Raw genomic sequence first — 22,148 nt, 5'->3', positions numbered from 1 at the left:
CTTTGCCAATTTGCTAAAAGCATTTGTTGATTCTAAATATTCTTACTGCACAAAAAGAATTTTCTCAGATTACCTCTAGTATTTCTTTCTAAAAAGGTAAAACTTTTTGCGAAAAGAGGAAAAATTCAAATATTTTCCTGTTGATCAACCAAAAGGATGTAAAAAATATCCTCGATATGATCAATAAAAGAAATCTTCAATGATGTTGAAAAGCCAGAAGCGAATTAATATTGATCTTGGCTATGGCGCGTGTTTTAAAATGACTTTCTGGCAATTAGACAGTGGAAATATCTGGAGCTATAAAAGAATCCACTCAACCCATATCTTCTCATTGTCGTTTAAAAAGTTGCAATCAAATATCCGCAAAAGGGATCTCTCAATTGTCGTCAAGATGAAGGCGAATTAAGCAAGTGAATCCCCGGGGCCAAAGAAAATTTGAAACATCTCCAAGATGACGGAGTTTGTGACGGATCCTTCCAGGGAAAGTTCGGACCACTGTCGAGATGAAGGCAGATGCGATGAACCTACCGACAAACCCTAAAAGATATTTGATTCCAGCCATCATCTAAAAGACCTTTTTGAGCCAATATCATATATAATCCCTGAGAAAAAGAAGGATCAGAGCATCTCCAAGATGAAGGAGTTTGTGACGTACCCTTCCCTGAAAAAGAGAAAAAGTCAGGACATCCAAATGAAGGATGATGAGAAAAGACCGAGAAAGCCCAATGACTCAAAAAGAGTGCAAAAGAATCATCGTGGAAAAACACCCAGATATCAAACTGCCAAAGTTGCCAGAAGTCATCTGTTCTCATGCAAAATTCTTTTATCAATATCTCTTCATTTCCTGCTTTTATGAAATTAAGAATATTTCTTCTATTCTCATATCAGGGGAATAAATAGCTTCCTTGAAGAAAATCATCAATGCTAAATTTTTGAATTTGACTCTTACAACTGATGAGTTAACCTCATTGGAGGAAATACTCTAGGTAACAGAGGGAATATCTTTACACATACGTGCACATTTTGAATCTACTTTGATTTTATCTTATTGGCAAAATTTTCTAGCCATTCCAAAAATGAAACAAACATTCAATATCCATTTTTGATGCAACCTAGCTTCCAGAAGAGTTGCCTCACTCAGTTGAAGTATCTCTTCCTGTTCCATCGCGGTTTCTTCAGTCAAGGATTCCGTATGGTGTTCCCACTCAGGTTAAGGGTTAAAACCTGAAATTTTCTGCGAGAGGCCATTTGATTTCAAAAAGCTATTTCAGTCTCAGCGAATGAGACACCCAAAATCATTTCTTTTTCCAAGCTTTAAGGAACCCTATATTTTCCTCCTTTCGCAAACCCCTTTCGGATTTGTTCGTCCAAATTCCGAAGGTCCCATTATGGTTTCTCCATTTGAGAAATCCGTATGGTAGATTTTCTATCCAGGTTAAAAGTTAACCCGGAACCTTGCTTCGCGAGGTATCTTCCTTGCAGGTTTGGGTTAAACCTAATACTCGTTCCAACGAGATTCCTCGTTTTGACGAGATGTTTTCTTCCAGTCCCATCATGGCTCTTCCCATCAAGGAGTCCATGCTTTGTATATCCATCCGGGATAGGATTCCACTTGAGCTTCATTTCACAAGGCATTTTCCAAAATGTCCCATCAATGTCCCCGTGTATCCTTTCCTCAGTTCAAATTCATCTTGATATATTTTCGTCCCATCCAGGTTAAGGGCTAAACCTGAATCATTCCAATAAGAGTATCTGGTCTCACCCATGAGACCTGATCAAAATTCTCATTTCCCACCATTTCAGAATTTTCATCTAAAGTCCCATCACGATTTCCTCATTCTCTACTCAATCATATCATCTCAAGGATTTCATTTTCCCAAAACCATTCAGGATAAGGTTTCAAAGCCTCAGAAGCCATGTTTTCCCAAAATAAATTTTTCCATACCCACTTCAGACTTGTTGACTGGGGCATTTTCAAAATTTGGAGTGTCGTCTTTGCCACCAAGCTCGGCTTTCAACCGGCTTAGTAGCAAAGAGGGGCATCTGTGAACACCCCAAATTTTTCAAAGATTTACAAAATGACCCTTTTGCCCTTGATTCCATTTTCTGAGAAAATCAAAATAATTTCAAAGCTAAATTTCAGTCATTCTTCAGATTCTCTGAATTAAAATTCCATATTAATGTGTTCAAAATCAATTCCGGATCTGAATCCAGCGTTTTAAATCCAAATTTCCTCAAAACTCGGATCCAAACCCATTTCTGAAGAAATTTTCTCAAAATAGTTTCTAAAATTCTCAGAAAAACTCCTTTTGTAAATATTTTACAAAAACATCAAAAAATTATTTTCAATCTTTGATTTCTTGTAAACCTTTAGGATTTTATTCTAAAAATACAAAAAAATAGAAAAATAACATAAAAACCAAAAAATCGAGAAAAGCTACAAAGAAAACGGATGATTTTCAAGCTTTTGAAGCCATTTTTACCAAAAACCTCATTCCTTAACCATTTTTTTCAGAAATTTCTTAAAAGGAGAACCACCTTTTTGAAATATCAAAAAAAAGCTGCAACGGACCCCTCCCGCGCATGCTCTCTCTCGATTCACGATCGTCCGATCCTCAACCGACTTTCTTCTCTCCCTCCATTCGTCTTCAACCGATTCCCTTCCTCTGGAACCTTCATCCTCGTCTTTAAAAGGGACACTCGGGGAACCACTGGAGGCATCCATTATCCGCACCTTCGTCACCGAGCTTCCTCTGCAAAAATCCATCATCCATCCCTCTCTCAGCATTACATTCTCCACCTCTCCACTGGATCGACTTCATTTGGCATCCTTCTGTTATCGATATCAACTCATACTCATTCGGCTCTTCTCCTCTGCAAAATTAATCGGATCTTGCCTCTTCCATCACCAAGAATTACTCTTGTCAACTTCTCCGGAGAATCCTGCAAGTAAAAGAAGACGGAGAGTTTTCTCTTTTCTCGTCCAACAGAAGGCAAATTCCCTTTGAAGAAGCATTGACTACCTCTTTCCGATTCTCTGCAAAAACTAGGTGAACGCCCCTCTCCTTCCTTGATTTTCCCTAAATTTTCTTGTAAGATTTTCTGTTTTAGCCTCCATTAGAGCACCCTGGAGTTGCGTTGGGTTGCTTATTGCAATACCGACCTTCTCTCGTGCAACAATAATCGGAACTTCTCCATTCCAATATTTCTTTTAAATTTCTGTTTGATTTCATCGATTTTATGATTTACTCTGGTTCACGATATCAGATTTGATGATTCCCTGTATCTCAACCTTATTTTGGGTTTCCTTTTGCTATTTTAGTTGGGTTTTACAGTTTGATTTCCTAATACCAGAGATTGCTTCAATCATTCTGGAATTGTTGTACCTAGGCTAAGACAGGAAACTATTTGATGGTTCTGTGTCAATGTATATTGGCTCTTGAAATGTGCATCAGATCTCGGATTTCCTGCAAAAGGAAGAGAGATCGGTATAAGCTCCTATTCACTGCTACATTCTATTCATTTGATTTTAATGGTGTCAGCCATTTATGTTGAGAGGGGAAGTCATTCAATGCTACCGTCTCAATGCAATGTCCTGTAACTCATTTTGCCATGAATGCTCACCTCTTTGTTATAAGGACTTAGTGTAAATCGTCATGAGGCCTCATTTCATCTGTTGTAAGAACATGCTTTGAGCTCTCTCTTGATTCCAAAGCAACGGGTGGCTGGATTTTTAGCCTCATCATAAATTTCGTTGGGCATGGTTCCAAATAAAATTTATCTAATACTCTTGCCCAGTGATCGGATCTAAGTCTTAGGAATCATGGCCAAATCAAGTGATATTTATCTCAATTGTTCGAAGAACTTCGCCAATGGTGGCAAAGGAAACGTTCATCTTTACTGATATGATAGTTGCGGTGACTAAGAAGATGATGGAGTCAACCACGACTGGCGGTAGGTCCAGCATGTCAGGTTACACAGTGCTGGAAGCACTTGCAAAAGGCCTATATCTCCCATCATCTCCATTTACCACAACATCCTGCATCATTTTACCACAACATCCTGCATCTCCATTTACTCTCAATATCATTGTATTTGTTGCCTTCATAATTATGCACAACATACATCTGCCTCATTTATCAACCAAACCCCAAGGTAAGTATATAGATGTATTTTCCTATTAGTTCATAGGTGTCATATATGGGTTCACATCTGACATATGGGTATCGTAATTGCATTTTCCTAAGCATTTCAGGTATGATGTTTAAATATCACATGTACATTTGCATTTTAAACATAATATCTCCCATCATCTCCACTAACTCAATATTTTGCAGGAATCATGAAGAAGAGGCTATTTTTCTTTTTTTAAAATTAGGAATTTTTGATAGCAATGTCAAGGATGTAATAGTTGGACTATAATGAGAATTTTACATTTCAAGCACTAGATTAAAATGTATGAGCATCATGGAAATTGATTGTTTTCATATCATTCTTCTCTTTTATTTTCTAAAAATCCATCATGGGAACACGAGTGGCCCGTGAACCATTTTATAAAAGGTGATTAAATCCAGAGTTGATGATTTACATCAATGGCCATAGTCAGGACGTGAACAAAACTTAGGATTTTCATCTTTTATGAAATAACACTGGATCCCCACCGGATCTCCTTTAAAAAATCATCATATTTCTAAATATTCTCTTCTTTTATCAGGGTTTAAAATTAAAATTAACTCAAAATATATATCAATGGTCATAGTCAGGATATATATTGAGAGTTAATTTCATTTTAAACTCTATAAAAGCACCAAAATATGTTTTATTCTTCACCTGAATTCAAATATGATTATTACATAATACACTCAATGACCATAGTCAGGGATGTATTATATTTTCAATCTTATTTTAATTCATTTAAAGAATGAGATATGATTTTCAAAACCGAATTTTAAATTCTTTCATTCATTTTATCATTTAGGATAGAACTATATCACATTTTTAAAATTCTTTTCCAAGATCAAGTGATTTTTATTCTTCAAATATCTTCTTCATCTCTCAGATCAATCTTCAATTCTCATTTGTAAATTCAAAATCTCTTTTCTATTCTCAAATTCTATCTTACTTCGAAAATTCAAAACTTCAATTTCAAAATTCAGATTCATTTTATATTCAAAGATTCAATTTCAAAGTCCCATTTGAATTTTATAACTCAAAATCATTTCTATATTTAAAATTCAATCTCAAATCCAATTTCACGTTCTATCTAGATTCCCAAAATCCAAATCCCATCCCGATCCAACTTTTGGATTCCAGACTTCAGGATCCAATCCCATTTAGGATTCTAGATCCAGAATTCAACTTCATTTTTGGATTTCACACTTCGGATCCAATTCCATTAGGATTCAGAATTCAACTTCATTTTTGGATCCCAGACTTCGGATCCAATCTTATTTAGGATTCTAGATCCAGAATTCAACTTCATCTTGGATCTCAGACTTCAGATCCAAAATCCATTTAGGATGCTCGATTTCAAATCCAAGTCTCTCTTAACTTCCAGATTCTAAAAACCCAATTCCATTTTTCGTATCCCATCTAGATCTCTTAAACTCAATTCTATTTCTTAAACTCAATTTGGATTTCTCAAATCCCATTCTGATTTCAAACTTCAAAACTGGAATACAATTCCATTTTAAATTTCATTTCCTCTCCTAAATCCAGGTTAAAAATTCAAATTCGAAATCTATTGCTGACTTTGACACTTCATTCCTTTTTCTTTTATCTCAGCTTCAAATCATTCTTTTCAAAATCAAGATTTATATTCCCAACTCTGATTATTTCAAAAACTTAGAACTTCAAACATCTTTCCAAGATCTATCTCATGTTCTAAACCATTTCTTTACTCTATTCATCTCAGAAACACTTGAGATTTCCAAATCATTTTTCAAAAAGAGCATACATCCTTGCATTGCACAGGCATGATTCTTTGTGCATATTTTAGACTTAGAATAAATTCTTAGATCATATTTCAGCAATACAAAAAGGCATAAATTTGATCCTTGGTTCGATTACCTCTGGTAAAGGCGCCATGAACGGTCGAACCTTGTACCGACGAGCGAATCCCATCTCCCAATTTTCCCGCAAATATTTCAAAACGGAGGCGAGTAATTTCCTAAAAATATTTTCAAAATTAAGGTCAAGTGAGGCCTTGCAAAAGAGTTCCTCTCTCTTCTTCCTTTTCTCGTTCTCTCTTCTTTTCTATCTTTTATTCCTCCCTCAAAAAGGGAATAGAGGTTAGAAAGGCGAAGAGAAAAGAAAAGAGGAACGAGAGAAAAAATTTTGCGATGATCACAATTTTGGCGACCGTGATGGGACTCGTCTTCGTTTGGTTGAATCTATGCCTTTTGCTTTGCTTTGGTATTATCTAAGTCTTTATTTTACAAATGTCAACTTCATTTCCATGCAAACCTTAGGAGCCTAGACTCTGTCCTACCTGACATTAATGCATATAAGATCTAAGTATGGTTTGGTAGGACCATATTGAGGAGATTATTCCATGTTCACATTAGATTTAGGTCTGAAATACAACTCTCCTCAATTCTAGGGATTGAATGCAAACAATGTATACAATTATATGCTTCTCTTTATTTAAATTCTATCTCTTTAGGACTTGCATTAGAGCCATCTGATTTCTTGCATGTTAAACATGATTTTGAAAACATCCCTATCTATATCGTCCCGGTCTTCACGTTGCTGGGATGTCTCACTGAACCATAGTTCGGGAGAGAGCCTCACAACTGAACCACTTATTTGGGTTTGCGCCCCCTACCACGTACCTAAGGGCCATAGTCCGAGGTATATCGGTAGGTGCTCAAGGATGTTGGGAAGCCATTACCTTAGAACCAGAGAAATATTTCTATGCCACGTACTTCGAGCTTCGGCTTGGGTATATCGGCATGTCGTGATTAGAATAAGATGATATAAACCTTAGAGTTAGGATTAAGGTCCTACAAGCCATTTTTAAAATATTGCATTTAGGGTCAGCCTTTAGGGAGTGCTGTGTGGCATCTTTGTTTGTGCAGCTTTGGTTATGCGATGTTTCTCATATTTTCTTATATATATGTATCCAACCTTTTCAAAAAAACCTGGGTATATTATTCAAAACTTTTCCTTTTTTTTCAGAAACCCCAGGCGTATATTTTTCTTTACCTACATTCTTTTCTCTTTTAGATCAAACTTTCTTCAAAAACCTTGAAGAATTCTTTTAAAAATTCCTCAATCTTTCAAAACTTCCAAGATTTTCTTTTTTTTATCCGTAAGTCCTGTATTCCATCTGATTCTCTTCATTCTTCTTTGCCCCAGTATCATTTCGATGGCGTCCAATTCTCTCGATGCTGTCGTTCCCAGAGATCATGTCTTCTATCAAATACAGGATGGATCCCCGGATCATCGGGTCATCCAGTCTCATCCCTTCTTCCCTCGGTGGTATTATTCTTGGTTCGCCACCTTCTCGCGTATGTTCCCAGACCACTTGGATGACTGTGGATTGGAGATGGCATCGACAGTGGGCAGGCGAACCATCAATGAAAGTCTGATTTAGGCTATGGCAGAACAGTGAAATCCACGTACCTGCACATTTTGGTTTTCATGGGGAGAGATGACTCTACTGATGGACAAATTTAATGATATTATGGGATTGCCCAAACCAGCTAGTCAGCCAGATGATCCTGTCGAGCAACAATTCCTAATCAACATCAAAGGGGTGGATGTTCTAGAAGCTTTGGTCATAGCAACCGGGAGCAGCTCTTGGCCTCTCACTAATATCAGCGGAAGTCAGTTCATCGACCTGTTTGGACACTATCGCAAGTACGGAGCTTACAAAGAGGTTGACACCTTGTCTCGAGCAGCAAAAGACAGAATTCAGCATGCCATGATCCTATGCACGATGGGATTAACTTTCTTCCAAGATGGTCAAAATTTTATAGATATCAGAGTTGCCCAACTCTTTCGAAGATAGGGAAGCAAGCAGACCCATCAACTTTCAATTTCCATGGTAGCCTTAGCTTTCCTTTACCGAGGTTTGGCTCATTTTGCTCTTGGAGAGACCATGCCGGTGGAGGGATGTACTTATGCTCTGCAATCGTGGTTCTTACGACATGTACCATCAAAAGCGAGTTCCTTCAGGTTCAACAGTAAGAAGCCAAAGACAACCATTCAGTGTCGAGCCTTGATCGAGAAACTGCATTAGGAGGAGATCGTTTGGGATTTCTTCGATAGGAGAGAATCAGCTCCTCGCTACACTTATGCTCACAACAAGCGCTACATATTGCTTGGCCTCTCCTTCTGTGTCGATTATCAGCCATAAAGATGTCTCAAACAGTTTTCGCAGCGGCAGGTTTGCGCCAACATTCACTTCCTGATGGGTAACATGCCAGAGTTCAATCTGCAGTCAGATCAGTGGTCTGGGGCATACCATGTAACCAAATATACTTGGGATTACTTCATTTCTCTGTCTGTATTTTCTGGATCTAATGTATCTTCTGAATATCAAGAGTGGTGGCAAACTGTCTGCCCGCCCTCTCTTTGTCTTTGAATTCACCATCAATAAAATTTATTTTTTATTCTACTGACAAGCTTTTTTGGGCCAAAATTTTATTCTTTTATTTTGTTTTATAGCATAAAATAGTCACGATTCTAGTGACGACCCCATCCCTGGTAAATGGGACATTGCTCCTATTTCTCTTCAATATCTTTTATCATGGTTGACGACCTCGCCTAGGTAACAAGGCACATTTCTTCGTTATCATAAAAATGGTAACACAATTATCACAAGTCTTGTGATGACCCGATCCCAGGTAATAGGATAATCTCTTAAAATTGTCTACCAAAACCCTTCATTCTTTTCTCAAAAATTTTGGATTTCAAAAAGTTTCTTCCGCACTCTAATCCTTCCCTTATTCTGAAGGAACACTTTGGCATCATAAAATGGTTCAGACTAGAACTGGCAAGCAAACCGTACAGCAGCGCAACGACAGCGAGAAAGAAGAAATGAACTCTCCCAGATTGTGTGATCATCGCAAAATTTTTCCTCTCTTGTGGTTTCTCTCTCTTCCTTCTCTTTTCCTTTTCTAACCTCTATTTTCCTCCTTTTTTTTTTGAAGAGAGGAAAATAAAAGACAGAAAAGAAAGAGAGAAGAGAAAAGAAGGGAAGAGAGAAGAGAAACTCTTTTGCGGGGTTTCACTTGACCTTGATTTGAAAATATTTAAAAAATTACTCGCCTCCATTTTTGAAATATATTGCGGAAAAATGGGGAGACGAGATTCGCTCGTCGGTACGAGGTTCGACCGTTCCTGGCGCCTTTACCAGGAGTGATCGAACCAAGGATCGAATTTATGTCTTTTGCTTTGCCTAAATATTATCTAAGAATTTATTCTAAGTCTAAATGCACAAAGAATCATGCTTGTGCAATGCAAGGATGTATGCTCTTTTGAAAGATTCTTTGAAAATTTCCAAGTATTCTGAGATGAACTTGATAATGGAGTGAAGAATTTGGTTTCTGAATGGTAAAATCTAACTTAGAACTTGAGGTAGATCAGAGAAGTTCTAAGTCTTTGAAGTAAATCAGAGTTGGAAAAGTAAATCTTGATTTTGAGAAAGAATGATTTGAAGCTGAAAATGAAAGGAAATGAAGTTTCAAAGTCAGAAATGGACTTTGAATTTGAATTTTAAACTTTGGATTTAGGAAAGGAAATGAATATTTGAAATGGAATTTGAATTTCAAATTTGAAATCAGAATAGACTTTGAGAAAATCAAATGGTATTAAAAATAGAAATGGATTTAGAAAGTTCAGATGGGATCTGAAAATGGAATTTTGGATTTGAAATCTAGAATTTGGGAATGGAATTGAATTCTAGATCCTAAAAAGGATTTGGATCTGAAGTCTGAGATCCAAAGTAGAATTGGGTTCTGGATCCTAAAATGGATTTAGATCTGAAGTCTGAGATCCAAAGTAGAATTGAATCTGAAGTCTGAGATCCAAAGTAAAATTGAATTCTGAATCCTAAAATGAAATTGGATCTAAAGTCTGAGATCCAAAGTAGAATTGGATTCTGGATCCTAAAATGAAATTGGATCTGAAGTCTGAGATCCAAAGTAGAATTGGATTCTGGATCCTAAAATGGATTTGGATCTGAAATCTGCAATCCAAAGTGGTATTGGATTCTGGATCCTAAAAATGGATTGAGATTGAATTCCAACTTTGGATCTTAGATTTTGAAAGTCCAAAATGGGGCTTTAAAGATGGATCTGGGTTTTTGAAAACCCAGATTAAATTTTAAAACTTAGAAAAAGACTTGAATCTTGAGATTCAGAACCAATTTCAAGAGGATTTTGAGGATAAGAAAATAAACTTGATTTTGAACTTGAAATGAGAAGATGAATCAGAAGTTTCAAAGTTGGATTGAACTTTGAAAAAGGAATTTTGAGATATTGAATTTGAATTTGAATCTTGACAATGAATTTTGGAATTTTGATTTGAAAATTGAATTTTGAATATACAAATGAATTTCAAAGTCAAATTGGACTTTGAATTTAAAGTTTTAATTGGGAATCAGTAGATGAATCGGAAATTTCAAAGTTAATTTGAACTTTGAACTTTGAACTTTGATTTGAATTAGAATTTGAAATTCGGATATACAAATGAATTTCAAAGTCAAATTGGACTTTGAATTAAAGTTAGAATCTGAAAATGATATTTGAATTTACAAGAGTAAAATATTGATTTGAGAAGTGAAGAAGATATCTGAAGGAAATCACTTGGATTTCTGAAAAAGAATTTTGAAAATATGATGCAATTCTATCCTAAGTGATGAATGAATTTAAAGAATTTTGAAACTAGATTTTGAAAATCATATTTCATTCTTTACATGAATTGGAATAAGATTGAAGATATAATACATCCTTGACTATGGTCATTGAATGTATTATATAATGATCTATATTTAAATTCAGGTGAAAAATAAAACATATTTTTGTGCTTTTATAGAGTTTTAAAATGAAATTAACTCTCAATATACCCTGATTATGGCCATTGGTTTATATTTTGAGCCAATTTTAAGTTAAACTCTAATAAAAGAAGGAAATTTTTGAAAATATGATGATTTTTGAAGAGGATCCAGTGTGGATCCAGTGTTATTCCATAAAAGATGAAAATCCTAAGTTTTGTTTACATCCTGACTATGGCTATTGATGTAAATCATCGACTTAGGATTAATCACCTTTTATAAAATGGTGCACGTGCCATTCGTGTTTCACCATTTGTGAGTTTTGAGAAATTAAGGGAAAATGACATGAAAACAAGCAATTCTATGAAAAAGCATACTCATGCATTCTAATCTAGTGAAGGAAATGGAGATTTCTCATTGATAATTTGGCTATTATCATTTTTTAATTGAACTTTAGATTACAAGAATCCCTCATTTAGGGAGAAAAGGTAGTGTTTCCCATGCATTTTCTACAAAAAGCGAGTTAGCACCGAAATATAGCATGCAAAGGGAAAATTTAATATATGAAATGGTCATGCCTATTTCTAAATGGGGAACGCATACGTAATACTTGAGCATTATACATATTCTTTTGAAGATAGGTATGTGAGAATGCCTATGTAATGCATCAGATATAATGGAGAATATATTTATGAGGACACATGTAAGATGGGGATATCCGGAAAACATGGATGAATGAACCTGGAAATTTGGACTGACAATGAATGATGTACAAATGATGATGCATAGGTGCCTCAGCTATTAGTGATGAGAATATGATGTATGTTGCAGTTTGTAGCAGACAAATGGGTGCTGGGAACATGGTTGTGCAGAGGGCGGAAATGCTAGAGAGTGTAAAGTTGAAGGTGCAGAGTAGATATGCAAACGCTGTGTAAGGGAAGGTAATAGTGATATGGAGTGGAGATGGGTGAAAATGAGCATATACTATAAAAAGATGGTATGTGGTGAAGTGAAACACTTAAATTTGTTGATTTAAGATGGGTAAACCAATGTTCCAAATTTAGGATAAGCAATTAATACAGTAAATTTACATTCGAATGATACTGATAATTTGGCACATCCTTGATAAATTATTTAAAATTAATAACCACTTGTATAAAAGAGAAAGAAAGAAATTGCTAGCATAAAAGGAAAAATTGATGCTCCACTGCCTTATCAGGATCTATTGTTGTACTTACAGGAGTCGCTGCTTGTGAAGGAGTCTGTGGTTTGGATACTGAAGAGGCAGTAGGAGGAACCATATTCTTATTGAAGACTGAGCAGATGAGCCTTCTCATTGTGTAGAAGATTTGTTCTCATTGAACATGATGACAAGAAAGTCGTCTTTACTGATTTTATTCCCTTCAGAAGTCGTAAGACCTTTCCATTATGAATTAATGGGTGCTGAGCATATGGAAAGTTGTCTTTTCCTTAGATATTTCAAAACATGAAAATGATCTCTGTAAATGCCTGCAACGTTGGATATCCCATCTTTCGAAAATCATGAACTCTAAATTTCTGTAGAAACTGATTTACAGAAAACAAATTCAGCTAAGGAAGCCTGTCGCCTCAATTGCTCAGATTAGTACATTACTTATGTCCAAAATTTTTGCTCTATCTATAGTCCATCAACTTAATAACCCACACATAAATTTTGAACCTTAAAGGCATCTCAAAGAGAAGATCCAATCTCACTTTACAGAATTCCACTATCATAGACCACAATAGCAGCTTGAAACCATTTGAACAGGATCAACATTGACCACCGTAACTTGAGTTTTTCACCACTTGCTTCAAAGTATTATGGAGCAAATAAAATGTGATATTGATGTAACCTATACATCCTTATGATATATATAGGTCGCTTCTCATTACAGCAAGTTAAGACAACACAATGAAATACATATTAGAGAATTAACTAGCCATGTATTACACATCTGGAACAAAAAAAAAAGTTAATGCTGAAGAGATCTCACTTTGAAATGGTTGTTCTGGCTTCAACAATGTTGCTCAATATCATAGACAGGACCAACATCCCCATTCGGGTACTAAAACTCCAATACTTTTGCACCTTTCCTCAAAATGGAAATAAAATAAAAGAATGGGAAAAAGAAAAAAAGAAGAAGATATCAGTAATATTTCAGATGAAAACAAAGGGATTGAAAGATCCCAGTTCTAACAACACTTGAGCAAAGGAATTGCATGATCTGAACTAATATTACAAAACCTGTTAATATAATTGTGTGTGTGATTCTAAGTGATAGACATTGTGATTATTGTAGCAAGCGGTGACATCAAAGTCAATAGCTCGACTCCAGCTTCCATAATCTCCCTTAATGCCTCCGCAGTTTTCCCTGTGTCAGCTAACAATGTCAAATCAAGGAAATCCACCAGCTTATCATCTGTGATCAGCCTAACCAGAGAAACAGATATCCTTTTTATACCATAAACCTCCGATCGTGATCAGATGATCATGAATTCAAGAGATCACCGATATCCCCAGTAGCTTCGGTTACTTTTTTAGAATGGTGTGAAGCCCCAGAGAGGAGTTCTAACATCGAGATCCAAGTGCCGAATATGATCCGGCATCATAATGCAGCAACAAAACATCAGGAACAAAATAAAGGTTATACTATTCAAAATACAAATTGCAACAATCGGCCCAAAGGAAGTTTAAAACGCAGGTCGCCATGTAGCAGGGGATCAGATCTGAGCATGAGATCAGAACAAAGATGCATGCTTATAAATGCAATGAATGGAGAGATGAGATGCATATATTTGAATATAGGCATTATTGGATACCAGTTTGATGCAGATGATATGCTGCAACCATATGCCAGATGATGCAATGTTGAATTCACGGGAGAGGTGTGGATTCAAAATGCAATAAACAAAGAGAAATAAAAACAAAGGAAAAATGAGAACCGATGAAACGAAAACATAAATACAAATCAATACCAAAGACATTGATCAGAGATCTTTTACGAAAATCTGACTCTAAACGTTTAAATGCTAGGATAATATAAAAAAAATCGTGAAAAGGGATATGTTGTAAAGGAAAAACCGATATATAGGAAATGAATTATAACTTTTGTGAAACACACAGAAAAACTCATGTAAAAATGAATCAAATACGATGAATTAGAACAACTAAAAGGCCATCTGGTGCTTCTGAATGATAAATCAAATGTAAAAGATAAACAAAAAAAAGGAAAAATAGAAAATTAGATGTGGGAATCGATAGATTCCGTTAATGTTGCAATGGGTGGATCGATCCTGCATACATTGCAGGTCGATTCCACCATTTTGCTTTGTAATAAAAGAAAGGAAATGATGGGGAACGAAAAATCAGAACAGATGGATGTTGAAAACGAAGGGAAAGAAATGCTTACAGAAAAAAAAAAAGGAAAAATAGAGGAAGGAGGTCACTTACCTGTAGCTCTGCTGCCGGGATGATCGGTTTCCTAGGGAGGTGAAGACGGATGATGCATGAAGAAGGGTGCGGGGGTGAGGAGCGGTGGCTTCGGGTTTTCCTTTGCCGATTCTTAAAGAAGAGGGGGAAGAATCCAGAACGGTGCTTCCATTGTGGATGGATAGAGGAGGGTGGGTTTGTTAACGATGGACGGGAGATGGAGGCTGAGAAGTGGTTAGAGGCACATGGGCGCTTCCGGAGGGCGATGGAGAGGGGCGATCAGCTGAGGGTTTCGGTGAGAGAGAGAGCAGAAGCCGTAACCCTATCCGACTCTTTTACAAAAAACCCTAAAAAAAAAGTTTAAAAGGGGTCCTTCAATTTTATAATTTTTCAAGTGGAAGGCTCGTTTACCAGTTTTTTTTAAAAAAGGGTTTTTCTTAAAGAAAGATATTTTTAGAAAGAGGTTTTCAAAAACCGATTTTTGTTTAGACATATTTTTTTTCTTTTCCTTTGCATTTTCCATTTTTTTTTGTATTTTTGGAATGAAATTTTGAAATTTACGAGAAAACGAGGACTTAAACTAATTTTTTTGTATTTTTGAGAAATATTTACAAAAGAAGGTTTTCAAGGCTATTTTGAGGAAATTTCTTCAACAAAAATGGGTTTGGACCTAGGTTTTGAGAAGATATTCGAGCTTTAAACCTCAAATTGAGGAATATAATGTGATGGATCCAAACGGACATCGAACGAAGTGTCTGAGCTTTTCAAAAAGTTATTTTGGAAATTTCGAGAATTTGATTTAAAGATTGGATAACAAAGTTCAGATTTTGATCTTTTATCTAAATCCGGATTCGAAATTGAGTCAGATATGTAAAACGAATTTATTTAAATAAAACCTGAGAAATGAAGTGAAATTTAGATTTAAAAGTGACTCAATTGCTCAAAAAATGATATCAGAGGCAAAAAGGGGATATTTAAAAGATTTTGAAAAAATTGGGGTGTTCACAGATTGTCCAGGGGACATGACTCAGAAGAAGAAAGTGATGTTGACCCTGCCATGTACAAAGTGTTCCAGAAAATGATGTCAAAAATGATAGCTGAGCAGGCTAATGCTGGTCCGAAGAAAGCCACATCTAAAAACAAAATTAAGAGAAATCCCCTGAAAAAGCATGTCAAGATCAGTAAGCAGAAAATCCAGCATGACAGCACCTCAGAGGACTCAGAATCGGCAGAAGAGGACTCTGAAGAAGAAGAGCAGTTGATATATATCCCAAAGCATCTGCGACAGTCTAAGAGGGTCGTTGAAGACCCTGCATCAGTAAGTAGACCCAAGTATGGGGCCCCCGCGGAAGATCCAATCCAAGCACTAACAAAGATAGTCAAGGATCTGCAAATCCGAGACAAGGGAAAGAAATCATATACCAGACAGGACTTCTACCTCAAATTGGAAGGGGATAATAATCTGGAAAACCTCCCCAGGAGGTTCATTAAGTTTGATGGATCCGGGGATCCCAAGGCCCATTTGGCAATGTTTTTCGCAGAATGCGCCAGATTCAGCGAAGATAACCGCAGTCTCTTCCTATGCTTCCCTCGCACTTTGGAAGGCATAGCTGCCAAATGGTATGCAGTGCATGTCAACCCCATTGAATTGAGAGATTTCGACAAAGTTGTCAACATGTTTATTGAGCGATTTCTGTTCAATACAGAAGCTCTACCCACTCTCAATCACCTATACAACCTCAAGCAAGAAACCAATGAGAAGGCCAAAGATTTCATCCACAAATGGAGAAGTATTTGTAACAAAATGAGGAATCCCATCTCTGAGGAACATGCCCTACAAATTATCCTCAACAACTTCTCACAGCCTTTGAAAAACCTCATTTTTCTATACCCATCCAAATCATTCATTGAGCTGACAGAATGAGCAGAATGGCTCAAAATGGGAGTGGAGAGTGGAATATATGAAGGCATCACTCTGGTCAAAAATGCCCAGGATCAGAAGAAAAAGGCACATTTTACTTACTCAACCGACACTCTGGGTGACAATCATGGCAGCAGCAACAAGAATGGCAACAACAGTGGCATGAAGCCTGATCAGAACAGAGGAAGAAAAGGAAAGTTCTTTAAGAACAGTGATAAGCCTCTCTCGAGAGGTCCTCAACAAAAAGGGGATCTTCAGGAAAAGCCCAAACATATCAATTAGAGTAAGGATCGCAAATTTACTCCTTTGGACCAGCCTCTGGAAAAAGTCCTGGAGTACTTACTATCCCACATAATGGTTAAACTTCCCAAAATTGCAGATTCACCAGTGATCATGGGAAGATTCAAAGAGCAATTCTACAAATTCCACAGGGCAATGGGGCATGATACAGAATATTGCTTCGTTTTGAAGCACTTGATTCAGGACTGCATTGACAAAAACATCCTCATAGAAGAAGAAGAGAAAGGTAAAATAGAAATCCTATCAGCTCTGTTCCCAAACCATTCCGCAACAACCATTTCAGAACACTCATTTCTTCCACAAAACCATATATGTTCATGCTTCAGTGAGGACATAAATATCCAACATCAGGTAATGGTTCTACATCGGGACCAGCCTACATCCCAGAAAATGAACATCATCTCAGTCCTAAGTCAAATGAACTCGTTAGTTGAGAGCAAAAGGGGCCAAGGTTTCCCAAAAAGGTTCATTAAAAAGCAAGTCTTTGCAGAGGAAGCAGAAACCTCTAAGGCAGCTGAAGAGCGAGCCAATCTGCTCCAGAAGCCAGTCACGACACTCTCTAACATTTCAATCCTGGAATTAACTCATGATTCCCCAAAACATCAAGAAATGCTAGATAATTTGTTAAGGAAAATTAAGGTGAAGCCAGGCACTACTCCAGAAGATATGGCACAGATCGTAAATCAGGCAATGACTAATGCGCCTATCACCTTTTCTGATTAGGACTTACCAAAATCTCATTCTTTCCATAATAATGCATTGTACATTATGGTAAGGACCATGGGCATGACTGTCCCACATGTGCTTGTCGATGGAGGCAGCAACCTCAATATTTGCCCAGAGATGACAGCAAAAGCCTTAGGATTGAAAGAAGAAGAATACGTGTTTGATCCAATTACAATTTATGGCTTCGACAATCACGGACAAACTGCAAAAGGAAAAATCTTTTTGGAAATTTTCATCAATTATTCAGTGCATATAGTCTTGTTCCATGTCGTCAATGTGCCGCCAACCTACAATATTCTATTGGGATGAACATGGATTCACAATGCTAATGTTGTTCCATCAACCCTCCACCAGTGCATAAAATGGTCAAAGGGAGGAATGATTACCACCATTCTGGGAGAAGATCCCAAAGAAAGGCTGTCACAACCTATGATTCCCCGTCCAACATTTACAGCAGACATTCCAAGCATCCGAGGGAGTGATGAAATCAACCTCAGCGAGAGTTTAGAAATGCTGAAGCTAAAAGATGTCCAGGAAGAAGAAAATATGGCAGCAATAGTTCAATGGCAAGGACCCTGTTTCTTCAAGTTAGGAGGGCGTATCAACTACACTTCCTTTAAAGATCATCCTTTATTTCCTCAGTTTTCCAAAGCCAGAAAGAGATTTGATCTGCTGATAAAACACGAATACCAGCTATTTCGGAGCATGGGAAAAAACAAAGATGGTATACTGGAGCCAATCATTCCTGCTCAGCATTCAGATAGTTCAGGGTTAGGGTTCACTGGCCAAGCTTCCAGTAAGGAAACAATATTTGTCAGAGGAACCAAATGAGAAGATGATGCCTTAGTTTTCCTGCTTTCTGTTCTTGTTTCTCTGTTAATCTTGTAGGGACGGCACAGTCCCCATCTTTTTGTCAATCTTGTAAATATCTTATTTCCAATCAATGAAAAATCAATCTTCTCTTCATATTTGGGCATCTATCATTCTTGCTTATTTTGTTTGTGCCATTTGATGATGCATAAATATCACGTTTTATTAATATAATTTCACTGCATAAATGCATTATCTATAGGTTTAAAGCATACACTTAGGTGCATAATGATGTTAGGGAGCTCTGGTTCGAATTTCATCAAAATCGGAGTTAATTTGAAGGAATTATGGCATTTACAGTGTAACGGGTCAAATATCGAATCCGATTTGAGAGATTTGGATCCAGACGCCCATTTGGACTTTGGATCTGGACCAAATTACATGGATTTAACCTAAATCCAGCCCACTTAAGTTTTGTAAAAACATTTTCTAAAAACCCCCTGCAGAAAGAGGCGCCCAGCAAATATTTTTATTTTAAACTTGTTTTTGAAAATAAACCCAAAGTAGCCAAAACGTCAAAAAGGAGAGGGGGCGCCCATTCCAGTTTGTCTTTGTCTTGATTTTCGTGCCCTAGGGGCACGATTCTAACTCATCCACCTTCTCCCTAGCCGCCCCTCTCATCCACCTTCTTCCTCATCCATGGAGGCCATCTTCAATGGAGACGCCACCCTCTTCTTCCATTCTTTTCTTTTCACATCTTGTCTTTCTTCTCCCCATGCTGAAACTAATCATTGAGGTTGTCTTTTGCAGGTATTTGCAGCATTGGAGTGTTCTAGCCGTGGTAGGGGTCCAGTCTACTTCTCCATGGCCGGTCGTCTCTACCCCCGTACGGCCCTCTACGCATCTTCACCACTTCTTCTTCTTCTTCTTCTTCCTCTTCCCGGAACACCACCACCTGTGGATCCCTGCAAAAGTACAGCAAAGAGATGTTAGACAGCATCAACGAGGTTCCTCGTGGCATGGAGTCAAGCAAAGTCCGCTCTTCTCTTCATCCCCCCATTCTTCGGATCGGCCCAAGAGGTAGGTCTTCTTCTATCTTCTCTTCTAGCTAAAACCTATCATGTGTGTGAGTTAGATGTGCTGTATTTTCTGTATTTTCGTCAGCCTTAGTGTAGCTTTTGTTCGTGCAAAAACTAGCACGTAGTGTGTTTAGGTTTTGTGTTAGTGAAAATAATGTTTTTAACCCAACGATTGGGAGTTTTTATGTCTTTTTGGGTGTGTGTGTGTGCTTAGAAATGGATTTTCTTTAGTGTTTGCGTTCTTTCAGTAGTTCCTATCCTCATGTACTTTGTTTTAGTTGAACCTAATATATTAGAAACCGTGTATAGGTTAGTTCTTGTTTTTGACGTTTTTAGATTTTGATAAAAGTAAGTACCGATTTTTGTTTTTCTGTTTTTTAGGTAGAACGTCTAGCAGTTTGTAGCATTTTCTGTAGTTCTTTTCTTTGTTATGTTCATGTCAATTTGTTCATTATTGTTTAGGTTTTTCATAGATTTTAAATCGTGTATGGTGTTTAGTATGAATTTCTGTTTTGTGTTTTTGGTGCTAGTCGAGTTGTAGGGTTGTGTAGAATTCGTTTTTCAGTTTTTATTTTCATGTCCAGCATAGTATTTTGTTCATTTCTTCATGTTTTTAGTTTTAATAGTTTAGTTGTATCATATGTAAGATAGTATAATTCGGTTTTGCTTAGAATCCTTAGTTTGTAGTTTCTATGTTGCTAGCTTAATGTAGATTGCATATTAGGTTTGTTCAATTCGTGTGTTGCTTAAAATTTCTGTAGATAGTAGCTTATAGATGATTGTTATTGTGTTTGATAAGTAGTTTAGGTATGTGTTCTTTAGAATAATTATAATCTTTAATTTTCGTTTTAGCTAAATTAACATTAGTATAGAATTTCGTTTTTCTTAGTGTAGTGTTAATTCAATAGAGACTTTCCAAATTTGTGATTTCTTATGCATACCCTTAGAATAATTTATATAGATAGTAAGTTAGTAGATTAATTTTATTTTAGTCTAGGTATGTAAATAATGTATATTTTCGTTAAGGGCAATGTGGTCTTTCAATGGAAATCCATTTTTGGTAGAAGACCAATCCCTCTAAAATCGTGAATTGCAATTAAGAGGAAAGCCCTAATTCCCAACAAAGTCATAAATGACTTCTCATTTTCAAAGAGGAAACCTTTGGAATTCCAAGGACTCTTTAAAAAGCATGTACACATTTTTTTGGAAAACCTTGGGAATTCCAAAGGATCTTCTAAAAGTGTCTACACGACTTTTGGAGCATGATTTGAAATTCCAATTTTTATTTAAAGCAACCCCCAAATTTGTGGAGAGCACTTAATGAGGTTATCTTTTCCAACCCAACCATTAATGCCTTCTCATTTTCCAAGTTGGAAACTCTTTGGAATTCTAAAGGGTCTTTTAATAAGGGTTACACGACTTTTGGAAATCCTTTGGAATTCCAAAGGTCCTTCCAAAAGCATTTACACGATTTTTGGAAAGTTTTGAAACTCCAAATACTCATTTAAAGCCAACCCCAAAAATCGTGTGGGATGCTTTGGGAAAGAATTTCAAAAAGAGGATTTAATGCTTAATTCTCAAAAGAGTTCCAAAATAGTTTACTCGATTTTGGCAAGAAGTTAAATGTTATCTCTTCTTTCAAGAGTTAGCAAAAATCGTGTAGTGTAAGTTGGGAAGGTTTTCCAAAAGGGTTCAATAGCTTTTAATACAAATATGAAAAAATGTGTGGATTTAAATAGCTGGACGGTTTTTGAAGATGAGCTTTCCTTAAGTGCAATTAAGGCAATAAAGAGGAGAGGATTCATACCAAATTCGTGGATTGCTACCTTTAAAGCCCTATTTAGTATTGCTTAGATTGATTTAGTCTTAATTAGGTGTTACTTAAATTAGTAATGTAGTAATAGTATAGATTTTAGAAATTCGTGTATTCTAATTAGGTTAGTGTTTATGGAATTAAATTAGGTTTGTAAATTCGTGTAGGTTTAATTAGGTAGATTCTAATTGTAGTTTATATTTAATGTAGTAATTAATTTAGATTAAATTTAGTGTTTTTAGGAACTAACCATGAATTATTATAGCATTTAATCTTAGTCTAAATCCTAGTCGCCCCTAGCTTAGTCAAACCCCTAGTTTGTCTTAACTAAACCCATAGTCAAACCCTACCTAATCCCAATAGTCGAACCCTATTAACCCTTGTTAAACCCTATCCTAACCGTACCCCCTACTAAACCCTAGCCGACCCTACCTTAGTTAGATGAGTTAGTGACTCTAGGGTGGTGTATAGTCAATGCCATATCCTTAACCGACCCCCTATTCTAAACCTTAACCGACCCCTACCTTATCCCATCCGACCCTAGCAACCTTAGTTAATCAACCCTAATCATTAGATAATTAGGTAATCCTAGGAGCCTAATCTTAGTTAACCTCTAACCCTAGTTAGAGTAAACCTTAGTTAGTTAGACTAATTAACCCTATTCGACCTTAGCTAACCATAGGTATTAACCCTACCTTATCCATAACCGATCCCTAGTTAGACTAACCTTAGATTTAGTTAACCTTAGTTAGCGAATTAATCCTAGATAGTTAGTTAACATAGTTAGTGTGTAATTTAGTTAGTTCCTAACCCTAGGTAGTTAGTTAACATAACCATAGGTTAGTTAGTTAGTAAAGTAGAATTAATATTAGAATAGATAGTTAATTTAGTTAGTGATATTAGATGTTATATATTAGGTTTAATTAGAGTGTATACTTATTTAGGTATCTTATTTAGAGTATTAGTGAGTTTAGGTTAGGTTAGTTCTTATATTTTGTAACTTAACTTAATTGTTATTCTTTGCTGTAGTTTAACAGTAGGTTGGG

The sequence above is a fragment of the Nuphar pumila genome, chromosome 1, assembly GCF_984573655.1.
Source record: "Nuphar pumila chromosome 1, dmNupPumi1.hap1.1, whole genome shotgun sequence".
Classification (NCBI taxonomy): domain Eukaryota; kingdom Viridiplantae; phylum Streptophyta; class Magnoliopsida; order Nymphaeales; family Nymphaeaceae; genus Nuphar; species Nuphar pumila.
The sequence above is the reverse complement of the archived record's forward strand: the minus strand, read 5'-3'. Positions refer to the sequence as shown.